Source organism: Erinaceus europaeus, chromosome 7 (assembly GCF_950295315.1).
Source record: "Erinaceus europaeus chromosome 7, mEriEur2.1, whole genome shotgun sequence".
NCBI classification, from domain to species: domain Eukaryota; kingdom Metazoa; phylum Chordata; class Mammalia; order Eulipotyphla; family Erinaceidae; genus Erinaceus; species Erinaceus europaeus.
Window position 1 is genome coordinate 25,367,599 of NC_080168.1, and position 14,600 is coordinate 25,382,198.

General features: G+C 40.4%; 1 protein-coding gene across 31 annotated transcripts in view; it reads right to left on the reverse strand.

The window, feature by feature from the left end:
• MAP2 (microtubule associated protein 2) overlaps positions 1-8,826 on the reverse strand; it is a 321,228-nt gene extending 312,402 nt beyond the window's left edge. For all 31 annotated transcript variants that reach the window (XM_060194011.1, XM_060194010.1, XM_060194003.1 and 28 more), the window contains exon 1: positions 8,689-8,826. The gene's annotated coding sequence lies outside the window, so the exon portion shown is untranslated. The remainder of the gene's footprint in view (positions 1-8,688) is intronic.
• Positions 8,827-14,600: the final 5,774 nt, after the last annotated feature.

Genomic DNA, 14,600 nt, shown 5'->3' on the forward strand with positions numbered 1-14,600 from the left:
GAGGCTAGCTTTATTTTGACATACAATTGCCCAAGTCCATTTGAATAAACCCTAGATCTTATTCACTTTGATGTTTTGTTTTTGTTGGGTTTTGGCATCCCTGAAGGCTTCACTACTCCGTTTTCAGAGATAGACAGACAGACACAAACTGCATGACCAGAGCTTTCCTCAATGTCTTAACACTTGCATGTTATGTACCAAAGGTGCAAACCTTAGCTGCATGTAAGGTAAAGCAGGTACCCTCTCAGGTAATCCATCTCACCGGCAGCCTCACTTTATTTTAGGACAGAACTTTGGCAGCGAAGTGCTGAAAGAATCTTAAGTATTGCAACTTAAATGAAAATAAATTATGTATTTCCATGCAAAAGAAGTCTCATCACTATATTTATATGTTTTATTTATTGGATAGAAACAGACAGAAATCTATAGGGAAGTTGGAGACAGAGGAAGAAAGACACCCGCAGCACTACTTCACTGCTTGTGAAGCTTTCTCCCAGCAGGTGTGGACTATGGGCTGGAACTAGTGTCTCCTGTACATTGCAGAATGTGAGTTCTACCAGGTATGCCACTGTCTGGCACATTACCTCTAATTCTTCTAAGGTGAAATTAAATTGTGCATTATTTCAGTTGAGGACATTCTGATCTGCATAAGAATGCTTTGGTTTTATAGATTGATTGATTTATTTTGTCATCGTGAGGTTTTCACTGCTCTGGAATGACTTTTTTTTTTTTTTGGATATAGACAGAGACAATGAGGCAGAGAAAGAGACTACAGCACCAAAGCACCCTCCAATGTGGTGGGGGCCAAGCTCAAACCTGGGTCACACGTGGCAAAGCAGAATACTAAGAAAGTGAGCTACTTGCCAGCCCTTTAATTTTCTTTACATCAAATGACTGTGTAACAATTATCTTAGCTGTACATATTGGCATCTGTATAAAACTTGCTAACTTTGAAAATCACATACTCATATGAACATCATCATTTCACCCTTGGTGAAAAGCAAGGTAGGCAAATTCCACGAGCTAAACTGTTAGAAGTGATAAGATTCCACATTCTTGTTCACTGTTCAAGGAAACTATATATTAAAGATTGCTAACTTCTGTCAAATAAATAATAGGTATCTATAGCAAGTTAAAGAATCAGCTTTTTTTCCCTTAGATTCTAGTGTATTAAGAAGAAAAAAATGCATAAATGAAGGAGCCAGGTGTCGGCTCACTCGATAGAGAACACGTTAACCACGCTTACAAACACAGCCGCAAGTCCCAGGTCTCCACCTGTGGGGGGGAAACTCCACGAGCAGTGGAACAACAGAGAAGTGCTGCAAGTTTCTTTCCTCTCTGTCTCTCTTTACCTTTTCATGTCTCTCACCCTTTATTTTTTTTTAAAAAAAGGTAGGGGGAATGACCTCCATGAACAGTGGATTTATATAGACACTGAGCCTCAGTGATAGCCCCAGTGGCCAAAAAAAGGAATGCACAAATGAATCTTAGGAGAGAGAGAGAGAGAGAACGAGCGAGAGTATGTATGTGTTTTCAAAGTAGGCCAATGGGATGCAGTATTTCATACAAGCACTGACAGAAAAATTAAGGAGTTTAAAATATCTTTCAGTTCAAAAATTTACAATCAAAAGACAAAATTACAATTTTTAGAGGCCTAGTAATTAAATAAAATAAAAAATTCAAAGCTGAGTATTACTTAATTGCATCAAAGCCAATGAAAATGTTGCTGCATCATTTTGTCTAGCCAATAGAATTGGGAAATATTTTTATACCAATTCATTATACAACTTCATTCCTATCCACTTACAAGATTTATTACGTCTGTTACAATCCAACAGAGTTTACTATGTTTTTAACAAATAAAGTATAACAAATGGTTCCTATTGGCATGATATTTTGTTTCAAATTAATAGAGCTTGTCTGAATATTTACTTGTGAGTCCGTTACAAATAAAAAAGATGTAGACAGTTAAGTAGTGAAATATGTTAAAGTACTGTGTCTTCAGATCATTTTAAGATGAACTCAAGATAACTAAAGATAAATGCTATAAAGATGAATGCTATTAAAAATGTTCTATTCAGGGGCAGGGTGGTGATGCACCTGGTTGAGCGCACGTTACAATGCATAAGGACTGGGGTTCCAGACCCCGGTCCACACTTGCAGGGGGAAAGCTTTGCGACTGATAAGGCAGTGTTGCAGGTGTCCCTCTTTCTCTCTCCCTATTACCCCTCCGCTCTGATTTCTGACTGTCTCTATCCAATTAATAAAGATAATTTTAAAAAATGTTCTATTCAAAACTAAATTAAGAGCAAGGAAGACAGGTCAACATATTGGAATACAGGATTTGTACACCTGAGGCCCAGAAATCTCAGGTTCAATCCCCAACACCACCATAAACTGGAGCTGAGTGCAACTATGATCTCACTCCAACTATTTCTCTCTCATAAAAATGAATAAAATTTTAAACATATATGAAAGAAAATTTAAACATTTGTTTACTTTAGTTCTACATTAACTGATGTCATAGGGCTCCTGATCCTAAACTTACTAGTATATGATCAATAGGGTTAGTTAACTAGCATAAAATGGAGGCAATGAAATGCATTCAGGTAATGACTTAATAGTTTAATTTCAAAACAAAGAAAACAATATAATTTGAAGTCAGGTGGGCAAGAACAACAAAAAGTCATTTATTATTATTATTAAGACACTTTGTTGCATAGGTATGTTTTTTTCCCTCCAGGGTTATCACTGGGGCTCAGTGCCAGCGCTACGAATCCCGACTCCAGATAGCTATCTTTTCATTTTTTTTCCTTCTTATTTTATTTTTATTTGATAGGATAGGGAGAAATTGAGAGGGGAGGGGAGATAGAGACAGAAAAAGTTAGACACCTGCAGACCTGCTGGAGAAGCCCCCCCCTTCCATCCCCCACTGCTGGTGGGAACAGGGGCTCGAACCTGGATTCTTGTACATTATACTATGTGCACTTAACTGAGTGTGCTTCCGCCTAGCCCTAGGTATGCCATCCCCCCGCCCCCCCTGGGGTAAGCAATAATTTCTAAGACAAAGAATCGGAGTAAAGTTAGGTATAAAATAGGAAAAGGAAAAGGCACTGTAGAACTTTTCTTCGTGATTCAGAAAGGTCCTCTGGAGGAAGTATGCACAGCCAGGACAGGTACACAAGGGAAAAGCTGTTCACTGTCAGAGAAAAGAAAAAGCAAGATCAAAGAAAAGGGCAGGCACTGACTGAGAAGCTATTCCTATCAACTGTGGTAAAATGAGAAACATAGACAGAATGAAAAATAATGCCAATGAAAACAGCACGCTATATTGCTATATTCTAATGATCCACTTGGAGCTTTGCCAGTATGAGCTGACAGGAAGTAAAAGAGAAAATGGCTGGTAAGATAGCTTACCAGGGAAGGTGCCAACCTTGTCATATGCTTGACCCAGGAGTGAGTCTGGCCCCCACTACACTGGGGAATGCCTTGGTGTTGTAGTGTGTTTCTCTTTCCTGCTGTCTCCTTGTTTCTGTCTCTTTCTTTAAATTTGAAAATGTCAGCCTGGAACCCTGACAATGACAACAAAAAAAAAAAAAAAAAAAAAAAAGGAAGAGAAAGGAGTAAAAAAGAAAGAAGGGTAATGAAAAAAAGAAAATATTAAGGCAAATTATGTGATCTTATAAGTAAAAGTACTCTCTTGGGAGCCAAGCAGTGGGGCACCTGGCTAAGCACACACACTGTGGTGCGCAATGTTGCAGGTTCAAGCCCCTGTCCCCATCCGCAGGGGGAAAGATTTGCAAGTGGTGAAGCAGGTCTGCAGGTGTCTCTCTGTCTCTGTCTGCCCCTCCTCTCTCAATTCCTCTGTCTCTATCTAATAATAAATAAATAAAAACATTTTAAAAAGTTTTTTTAAAAAAATACTATCTAAAAGGCTTGTTAACATAATAGTAAGAAATTAATTTGCCTCATTTGGCATGCTTTAATGACAATAGTTTGAAACTTTACCCAAAGTTCACACCTCAAATTTGACAAGTAATTCAAAGAGGAAATTATGATTGCTTCTGTCCAAATTTCCATAAAATTTTACTGAAATGTATAGCTAAAAGTATCAGTTAAAATATAACCACCTAAAGGAAAGTTGCTATCTTGAATATGAGAGATTAAACTCAAAGTTGAGATTCAAAATGGTTTTTAAAAAAAAAATCAACTTACTGTGTTATTCGCATTATATTAATTTTCTAATTCATTACAGAATTGCTTCCAGCAATCAACTGTATACTTGTTATAAGGAAACACCTACAGCTTTAGTTCTAAGTAACTGGAAGAGAGGGAATATAAACAAAATGTCATGCTGAGATAGAAAAATGGATTTTTTTTCCTTCACCACCGCTGCCAACTTAGACAAGTGTTCATCTACATCCTAACTGAAAAAAAATTAATGTCTGAGAGTTTTTCCTTATTTATCTTACTCTACCCTCATTCACTCAACCAACTTTCTTCCTGATTTTGACCCCTCTTGTATGACACATTTTAACTTATAGTTCTTAGACTGTTTTTTGATATTTGGAATCAACTTATTTTTGATCTTTGGAATACCAAGAGCTGTTTCTCAGAGAGTACTTTGAATTCTAATCTTCACATGTTGTCCAGCATTCTGTCCAGTGACAGAGCTTTCCACAAATAATTGAAGCTTCTGGAAGACTTTTAGTATTGAGCTGAGGAGATAGCATAATGGTTATGCAAAAGATTTTTTTGCCTGAGGCTCTGGGGTCAACTCCAGCGCCACCATAAACCAGAGCTGAGCAGTGCTCTGATATCTCTCTGTACTTTCTCTCTGTATCCCTATCACTAAAATAAAATTTATTTTAAAAGACTGTTATTATATATTCAGAGACTCTCAAAATAGCTGTATCTTAGTATTCCCTAATTGTGTTTGAGTAGCTGTGTCTGTGTGTGTAAATGGAATAAAGTTGGTATACGTTTGAACATTTACATAACTGATGTATAAAAGCTTATCCTATAAGCACTGGAAAGGTATCTTCACATCTAAGTACAATCATTCACACTCATATTTATCACCCAACATCTACTCATTTATCTGCTATTCCTTGTTTATTTTTTATTATAAAATAAACAAATACCTCGAACTTTATAAACTATTGAAGCCTGAGTCCATATCTATTTCATTTCTTGTGTCTTATTAAATAGCCCTAAATACACTTTGTATCTACTAGAAACATTCATGATGATTTGATGATTTAAAAGGAGGGGGGTTAATGCTCTCTCATACGAAAAGTAAGGGCTAAATTTGCATTGAAAGTAATATTACTGAAGCCCAAATATCTAAATAAATCTAACATTCAAATACGAGACTATAAAGAATGACATAAAGGGAGAAATATCAGTGGAATGATCAAAACACTGCCCAGATAAGAGACGGTCTAGACAGAATCCATCAAGGAAATGGCAAGAGGAAAGGCACACCAAGAATTAAAGTAGCACAGAAAATGAACATACCTGAAAGGATCAGTAAAAAGCCTACTACTATCTTTAACTCGGACATTAGAGACAAAGAAGGTGATGGTTATTGCAGAATAGCATTTTTCAAGTGCATTTACCAATGACTACATTGGCAGAGGGAGTGGTGGTATTCTATCCATTAACTGTCCTTTCAAATTCTTAATCTATCAAAATGAAATTCAGCATTGAAAAGAATTCGTTAATCAAAGTAATCAACGAGATGGTTCCATTTGGTCACTTCCATGAAGATATCAATGAGTAATTTAGCAGTGTGCAGATCATTTCATATACGGCTAATAGCCATATAATTTTAAAGTCCAACAGTACCATTTTATTTCTTGAATGTCTACTAGTCTGCTATGTTAACTAACTGCCTGTAAAAAAAAAAAATCAGCACAAATATATGTCATAAGAAAAGATACAAAAAAAAAAAAAAGCTGATTTCTTCTCTTTTTGATGTTTAGAAAATTTGCAAATTGACTTAGGCCAAAAGTAGTAAAGGAATGAAGTTACTCCTTTAGGCTTACAGGATTCCGTGCCAAGTTTCATTTCTGGCTGAATATTTTTGGCCAAGTTCAAGACCCTTGAACAGAAATGAATAAAAAAATATATCCCTTTAACCTCAGTGGAACAACATTGTTAAAGGGAGCTCTACTCTGGGAAGAGAAGAGTTTCTGCCTTGATATGGGTGTGCTCTAGGGTTTGGTTTCCACTGAGAGGATGCCTGCTCTCTCAGTGATTCTGAAGTCGGTACTATAATGAGGTCATGGCTATGCCAGTTTCACTTGGCTGTGCTCTCTCAGCACATTCTCCTTCTCAGCACACCACCTTCTCTCTGAGGTGATGCAAACAAGTCATTCTAAGAGAGAGAGAGAGAGAGAGAGAGAGAGAGAGGAAGAAAGAGAGAGAGGGTGTGTGTGTGTGTGTGTGTGTGTGTGTGTGTGTGTGTGTGTGTGTGTGTGATGCTACAGAGACTTAATAAATTCTGATTTCCAGATAATACTGGCTCTGATTCTGGTGGGCTAGATATAACTAGAAACTTAACACAGTGAAGATTTGCAGCCAGAAAGAAACAGATTGAGGGTGGAGGAGTGGATACAAGTGAATGTAATTAATTAAAAATAAGGAGGCTTCATTTTCTAGATTTTAAATTGCTTCTCTTGCCAGATGTATGGAAAGAAAATTTCTACTTGGAAATTAAATAACATAGCAAGCTGTAAAATACTAGAAATTAAAAGTAAACAAGTTATTGAACATGCAAATAGCATGTACTACTGTTCCTAAAGAGACAATAGCTCTAAAAAAATATGGAAACTGTGAATACAGCTGAAAAACCTGTAATAACTGGATAAAATTATCAGGAAATCAATATTAATGTTAATACATACACACAAATAGATCATTTTCTTCACTGAAGAAAATGTCTTTCAATTCTTCTTAGGGAGCGGATGGCCTGGAACATGAAGGGGAAGTTGAATATGATCTACAAATTTATAAAGATTTCTACCAAATATACAGATACCTACTGCCCAGTTAAATGAATCTTCTGTGTCACACTAAAATAAAAGGATATAATCTCTACCATGTGCTTTCTAGAGAGCTTTTTATTTAGTCTGTTTTCATTACCAGAAGTGACCATTGCTCACGGTGAAACAACTGGTGACAGAACTGTGCTTTATACTGGGCTGGTACATACCTGAAGCTCAAGCAAGGGACATTCTGCATAATGTAGCTCACTCACATAAAAGGCTTTGTTCTCCATCGCCTCACTGCGGCTGCTAGTCTCAATTTCAGATTGCAGTCATTTCCTCTCCAGGACAGGATCATTTTAAAATAAATCATACCTTTAGCATTGAAGTCAATTCCTCACCAACTACTCGTGATTCTTCTCCTTCACATTCAAAATTATATACCAACCAACACTATTTTTGTTGTTGTTGTTCTACAAGCCGATCTCATTTACAACATAATCCCTAAACCTTCAAAGACAAATTTGAAAAGGTCTGTCAAGTAGACACTCCCTTTTGTAACATTATGTAGCTACTATATTCTGTTATGTGTCTTTTATGTGAATTTAAACTAAAACCTTTCATATTTTTTATGGGTCACAGCTTTCTAAGGGTCTATTATGCAAAGTATCACACGAAGGGCTTAGACCAGATGGCACACAGCTATTGTTCCAAAATGGTTTAGTGATAATCAAAGCTTTTCCTTTTCTGACAAAATCCCCAAAGCTTGACTGACCACCAGGCAGTCTAATATCAAGGCCCAGTTTTCAAAGATCTTTTTCCCTGACCCCATCTGTTTCAGCTCCCCTCCCCACTCCATTATACACACCTCCCCACTCCTCTCACACACTTCAAATTTCTTCCCTTAAACAAAAGAAGAGAGTAAAAAAGAAAGGCACCTGGAGTTGTAGACCCTTTAATCTCCACCACCCCCAGCCCAAAAAAAAAAAAAAAAGCCTTGTAAAAGGACACTGCAAAGAATACATGGACTGTAGATAGAGTTTTCAACCCCCTAGTTTATTTTTAAAAAGACTATTTGGACGCTCAAACTCATCTAAAGTGTGTGTGTGTGTGTGCGTGCGTGTTCGAGCATCCTGTCTTCTAACACGACCAGACATCTGCTTTTTTCATTATTATTATTTTCTAAAATTATAAATATTTATCCATCGTCCTTTTCCAGTTGCTTCTGGAGGAATTACAGGGAACATGGCTTGAAAGGAGATTTCTCTAAGCCACTCGTTGGTTAGGGTACAGCTCTCCCAGCTGGATAAAGGAAAAAAGAAAGAAATCCTGTACCTCGTCTTCCCCTCATTCAGCACAGGCTGTAGTATTACAGCTGTCCAAGACATGTAGCCTCCCCCCTCTGAAAGCCTCCAGGCGTTTTCAAAGTGGTACCTAACAAGGTCACAGTCTTCTAGAGCCCAGGTAGCAGCGCCAGGTGCCCTGCTCCACAGTGACACCTACAGAGGCCTGAAGCTTCCGCCAGGTGAGAGTGAGTGGACGGTTTGGCCAACCTGTACCTCCTTCTAAGGCCGGGAGGACAGGACAGCTCCACCTCGCTGCCACCACTTTCCAGGCTGCCCTCTGCCAGGACGCGGAGAACTAGGCCGGAGACCAGGCGCCTGCACAGAAGCAGAGATGGGGGTGGCTCTCTTACCTGCGCGCAGAAACTGATGCACCGCCGTGGCCACGGCCAGAGCTCACCCACCCGGAGGGACCTAATGGCCTCCAGAGAAGGCGTGGAGGGGCCCACGGGGCAGGGGGAGGAGAAGAAATGAAGGAAGAGTAAGAAACGAAAGGGAAGAAAAAAGAGAGGAAGATGCGGCTGCAGCTGCGGCTGCGGCTGCGGCTGCTGCGGCTGCTGCTGCTGCTTCTGCTGCTGCCGACGCGGCCACCGAGAGCCCGCGCAGCTCAGCGCCGGCCCAGACTGAGCGCCGCCCCCGCGGCCAGCTCCCGGCCGCCGCGCCCCGCCCCCCAAAAGTCCCGCCCGGCTCCCGGGCCGCTGGGTGGCGGTGACCGCGCGGCAGCTGCCACCGCCGCAGTGTCCGGGCAGGGGAGCGCGGCCGCCACGCCTCCTGCAGCAGCCGGCCGGCCACCCCACGGGGAAGCTGGGAGTGACAGCCGCCAGGAGCCTGCCCCGCCGGCCGCGGACACTTGTGGGCGTGGGCTTGCGACCCCTTTTCTCAGAGAGGCTCGGCTCTGTCGCAGCCAACTGCAAAGTGAGACCTTCAGGCACAGGGGCCCAGCAGACCTTGCTCTCTGACCGCTTTGGGGCGAAATCAGACATCAATTTCAGCCTCAAAGGATTTCCCGCAGACGCCCCTCCTTTGCTTCCTCTGTCACATTCTCCTTACCTCTCCTCAAAGGCTCGTTGGCCTTGCTTGCACAGATCCAACAAGGCTTGCATCCAGAAACGACAAGGGAAAAAAACTGGATGAGCATAAGGCAAGAGAAGTCTTACCAGCTCTCTATAAGAACAGTGAGTGAGGGTTTAGAGAATTCTAGGTTCATTCTGTCATTAATGAGATGTACTCATCTCTTTCATCAACAAATTTGTGTACAGAAACCCACCAAAAACCAACATTGTTCTAGACATTATGAAAACAGCAGTGATTAACACAAGTTTCCCACAGCCAGCCTGACAGCTCACCTGTGAAGGAGCCTGTTTTGTCTTACACCTGGACCCAGGTTCAACCCTCCCAGCTCCTCTATGTGCACCCCCACATTCACATGGGAGGACTACAGCACTGGGGGAAGAAAGAGCCATGCTATAGTGTCTCTCCCTCTGTGTCTCTTTCTGTCTACAAAAGCAAACCAGGAGAAGTTTATTATACTCTTTTTTCTTTCTATTGAATTCTTCTGGAATTTCTATGTATATTGTTATGTAGTTTGAAAATAGCGACATTTTATTTCTTCCTTTTCAAGTTGGATCCCTTTTATTTCCTTTTTTTTTTTTTTTGCCTCCAGGATTATTGCTGGGGCTCAGTGCCTGAACCATGAATCTACTGCTCCTGGAGGCCGTCCCCCCCCCCTTGTTGCCCTTGTTGTTGTAGCCTTGTTGTGGTTATTATTGTTGTTGTTGATGTCATTCATTGTTGGATAGGGGAGGGGAAGACAGAGAGGAGGAGAGAAAAATAGACACCTGCAGACCTGCTTAGCCGCCTGTGAAGCGACTCCCCTGCAGGTGGGGAGCCGGGGGCTTGAACCAGGATCCTTATGCCGGTCCTTGCGCTTTGTGCCATGTGCGCTTAACCCGCTTAGCTACCACCTGACCCTCTTATTTCCTTTTCTTGACTAGTTGCTATAGCTAGAACTTCTGAAACTACTTCAAATAATGGATATTCTTGTCTTAATCTACTTAAGTTAGTTCCAATATCTTTTTTTTTTTTTTGCCTCCAGGGTTAACTGGGACTTCATGTCTGCATTAGGAATCCACTGCTCCTGAAGGCCATCTCTTTTCCACTGATGTTGTTGCTGTTATTGTTGCTGTTGTTGTACATGACAGAGAGAAATTGAGAGATATGGGGAAGACAGAGACATGAAGAGAAAGATACCTACAGACCTGCTTAATCGCAACCCCTCTGCAAGTGGGGAGCAGGGGGCTCGAACTCCTATCCTTGCAAGAGTCCTTTCACTTCGCACCACGTGCGTTTAACACCTGCTGCACCACCACCTGGATTGCTGTCCTGTTCTTCTAAACTTCCAGTATATTGGTAGGAAGTTGTATTTGTATTTGCAAACATATTGTTGCCATGTTAGGGAGAGTTCTGAGGGACAGGATGCCTGCAGGTGGGGAGCCGGGGGTTTGAACTGGGATCCCTCCGCCCGTCCTTGTGCTTCGTGCGTTTAATCCGATGCACTACCACTCGTCTCCCTGTTTTTAACTCTTTATTAGTGGTTTGATAATGATTAACAAGATTGTAAGATAACAGGGGTATGATTCCATATAGTTCCCACCACCAGAGTTCCATATACCATCCCCTCCATTGGAAGTTTCCCTATTCTTTATCCCTCTGGGAGTATAGGCCAAAATTCTTTCTGGGGTACAGAAGGTGTGAGTTCTGGCTCTGTAATTGCTTCTACACTATACATGGACATTGGCAGGTCAATCCCTGGCCTGTTTCTCTTTCCCTAGGGCTTTGGAGAGGTGAAACTTTGGGATATACTGGTGAGGTCGCCTGCCTAGGGAAGTCAGGATGGCATCATGGGGTATCTGCAACCTGGTGGCTGAAGAGCTACAAGATAAAGCATGACAAAATATTTAATAAACAGGAATATTTCAGACTACAATACATACGATTAAAAATGCAAAATACGGGGTCGGGCGGTAGCACAGCAGGTTAAGCGCACATGGCACCAAGTGGCAAGGACCAGTACAAGGATTCCAGTTGGAGCCCCCAGCTCTCCACCTGCAGGGGTGTCGCTTCACTAGCGGTGAAGCAGGACTGTAGGTGTCTATCTTTCCTCCTTTCTGTCTCCCCCCCCCCATTTCTCTCTGTCCTATCCAACAACAGTGACATCAATAGCAACAACAGTAATAACAACAACAATGATAAAGCAACAAGGACAACAAAAGGGGAAAAAAATTAGTCTCCGAGAGCAGTGGATTCATGGTGCAGGCACCAAGCCCTAGCAATAACCCTGGAGGAAAAAAAAAAATGCAAAATAAAAACATACAGTAAAGTTTGCCTGGGATAATAGGAAATGTTGTCTTTGGAAACACAAGTAAGAGATATCTAGGTCTAGGTATACATAGGGGTTTTCAAACCAAAGGATAAAGCAGAAGCAAGTATTTCTAGGCAGGAAACCATCTGAGAAATGTGATTAACAAATAAATATAAGACCAATGGCACTTAAATCTGCTGGACATAATAGAAAGTAGTAGGACAAGAGGTCAGAGCACAAGACAAATACCAGCCCAAGAATATCCTATTGACCATGATAAGGAATGTGATTTTTATTTCATTTGCAGTGATTGTAATTTTTGAGGTAGTAGGAACAGATTTTTTTTTTTGAATCTCACAAAAGCTTTCAAAGATTCACAGTATCCTTTCTTTTTTGTAAGTAGCAGGAAGCAATGAATGTAATTTTCAGAACCTTATATACAAAAACAGGGCAGGTGTTTGTTTTGTTTTTCTAGCCTCTGCAGTGTTCAATGGCCAGATGAGTTTGAAATAAATGCTGTGTGCCAATGTATCATATCCAAATTGATTAAATCATAATACATAAGCAAGTTGTTCTGAAAGTATGAGTCATTATGATTTAGTCCTTTTCAACACTATGTGCAACTCTGCATTCCAAAGAATCCATTTTAATAATGAGGCATTGCTAAAGAAAATTAAGTTCTTCCTTGGGCAAAATCGCACTTTCTCTCATTCTCTCTGAATGTCTCTCACTGGTCAAGACTTTTTGAATTGCACCTCCAACTCTGCAGGGCACTATGCTAGTTAACATAAAGTGAGATGACGATGCTATACTGTCTATGCAGGATGAATATAGTAACACAAGATATCTGACACTTCAATTGCTAGAATCATGCTGACTGCTCTAGGTCTAATAAAATGCATAGAAGTCAATGGCAATAACAATGACAGCCACATACCATGCACTCGCTCTTAAGTTGGACAGGGAGTCAGAAATATAAGTTCAAATGCGCAGTAAAACTACAAGCTTGAATTGCCCTTAACACAGAAGCCAGATTGCCTGAAAGCCAATAGGGATCACTTCGAGATTTTATATTTTTCCATCCACAAACAGTAGTATTTTTATACTACATTTAACCAGCCCTGAACTATGATGACTGCTACTGAGCTAGCTCAGACACTGCACAATGTGAAGTTTCAACCTATATCCAATTCTGCAAAAGAATAAAAAAAAAGTATCAAGCACTGCAGCATCTGCCTATTCATTTTCCCTAAAACCCATCAATCAGCAACAGACAAGTGGCTAAGTTATGATATATATACACAATGGAATACTACTCAGATGTCAAACATGATGAGTTTCCTTTACTTCATCTGAGGTGGAACTTGAAAGAATCATGTTCAGTGAGATAACACAAAAAGAAAAAGATGACTATCAGAAGACTCCACTCATAGGTAGGACATTAAAAAAAATAAAAAAAGGGAAAACACAAAGTGAAACTGGGAATACTATATTGCACCAAAACAAAGGACTCTGGGAAAGAACGTAAAGCGAGAGGGCTGGGGGTTTGGGTACTGGGATCCTGATGCACGGTGGTGGAAAAGGACCTAGGTTGGAGGTGCAAGTGATTTGCAAACAAATATATGGGGAGATCAGAAATGACCCATGTGTAACAACTGTACTGTAATTTATAAAGTCAAACCAACTAAACAAGTTTTGATAAAAAAAAAAAGAAGGAAAGAAAAAAAACATATCTCCTCGCTTTGTTACACTGACAGTAATTCTAGTGACTGGTTTCTTGCTTTATAAAAGCAACAGCAGCAGTTACCTGGTGGTTGCCAATCAAATTACATGCTGAGTGTATTAAATAATAGGAAGAAATAAATTGATTCTGTAACTCTGGTCCTACAAGTCAGACAGTAGTATTACTCGGGTTTTAAAATAATGTGATTATGAGCAAATGAACACAAAAGTTGCTTTCCTAACTACTGCCACTCAGTGATATTGGCAAAAATCACCCTGTATTCTCTTGTAGATAATTAACCTATTGTGCCCTTCAGTGAAAAAATGCATTTACTGTTCTTTGGCATTTCTTCAACTGCACAATTTTTCAACCTTGGCATTTTTTTAATCCATTGTTATTTCCATTCCTGGTACCTCTTTGTTATCAGGCATTCAAAAACCAAATGTTCTGGCCTGTCTTGTTATCCCCACATGCTGCTTTAGAATGTGATCGTCTTTGTATTTCGCTCAAAACCATTTTCTTTCTTATGAATATATCTCCCAGCAAGGTCATCCAGAGCAGGCTGGCATCTCCTTGGCAACCATACGGTGCTAACATTCCTCAATATCTTTTCTTCCCCTCCCACTCATCACATTTCACTTTTTCTTTCTAAACATTAATTCTTGAAATACCATCATCTATTCTTTAATTTTGCTTTTTACCTCCACATTAATTTCCACTCATATTCTGAACCCCAAGTTTTTTAGTGGCACTGTTTTTCCCCCTCCAGCGTTATCGCTGGGGCTTGGTGCCAACAATACCAATCCACTGCTCCTGGTGGCCATTTTGCCCATTGTTGTTGTTGCTAGATAGGACAGAAATTGAAAGAGGAGAGGAAACAGAGAGTGGGAGAGAAAGACACCTGCAGACCTGCTTCACCACTTCTAAAGTGACCCTTCTGTATGTAGGTGGGGAACTGGAGTTCGAACCAGGATCCTTGAGCTGGTCCCTGCTACACTAAGTGCACTTAACATAGTGTGCTGCCAACCGCCCCCTCTTTCCTGAAGTAGTTTTAACTGAATTATTAAGCTTTACCATTTCTCTTTAAAATATTTACTACTGATTTACAAGAGTGTAAGATAACAGGTGTATAGTTGCACACTATCACCACCACCACAATTAGGAGCCCCCTACTTGCCCCA